General features: G+C 36.2%; 1 non-coding gene across 1 annotated transcript; it reads left to right on the top strand.

Moving 5' to 3' along the window:
* The first annotated feature begins 271 nt into the window (after nucleotides 1–271).
* Nucleotides 272–378, top strand: LOC113915555. The gene has a single exon (XR_003517709.1). It is a non-coding gene; the product is annotated as a U6 spliceosomal RNA (small nuclear RNA).
* Nucleotides 379–768: the final 390 nt, after the last annotated feature.

The raw sequence follows: 768 nt of genomic DNA, 5'->3' as shown, positions 1-768 counted from the left end.
TTTCCAGGCCAAAAAAAGGCAAAGAATATTGTAAACAGCAGGAAATGCTAGCTGAATAAAATAGTCTAGTACGGCTAGATCTGGTGTTTTGGAAGAGAATGGTAGACACATATATTCTATTTCCTTAAACACAATTGGAGCTGCAGTCCCTGCATTTAAAAACAACTTATGTTTTTGGAAGAAATATCTGGGTTTGGACATTTGACTTCTGTCTTGATACGTGGTAAATTGTTTACATATTTGAGTTCCTACCTTAAGATCTGAGAACATGGTGCTCACCTCAGCAGCACATATACTAAAATTGGAATAATACAGAGAAGATTAGCACAGTGTCTGTGCAGGAATGACACGCAAAACTGTGAAGCATTAGATATTTTAAATATTATAGGATCCTCTTGCAGAAAAAAATAAAAGATCTGAGATCACGACTTAGTCATTTATATCTCCAGAGAAGTGCCTAACCGAGTGCTGGGAATATAGTCATTGTTCAGTAAATATTTGTTGAGGGAATAAGGGAATCAAATCAATGTATTCTCATTTCAAAGACTGTAAATAACAATATTCTGTGGTGGATTAGGGTTAGAAGGCAGTTCTGATCTTACCATGCATATTCTAGACACCACATTTCAGTGGATGTTTAGAAAGAAAAACAGTGAGAGATTCCATGGTAATGAAGATATCTGCCTGGATGATCTGATGTTTTAAGAACTATTAGCAGTTGAAACTCAATCAAAAATGAAAATCCCTTGGGGCATCTGGGTGGCTCAG

This window comes from Zalophus californianus, chromosome 11, assembly GCF_009762305.2.
Source record: "Zalophus californianus isolate mZalCal1 chromosome 11, mZalCal1.pri.v2, whole genome shotgun sequence".
NCBI lineage: Eukaryota > Metazoa > Chordata > Mammalia > Carnivora > Otariidae > Zalophus > Zalophus californianus.
This window is presented reverse-complemented; position numbering and strand designations above follow the sequence as displayed.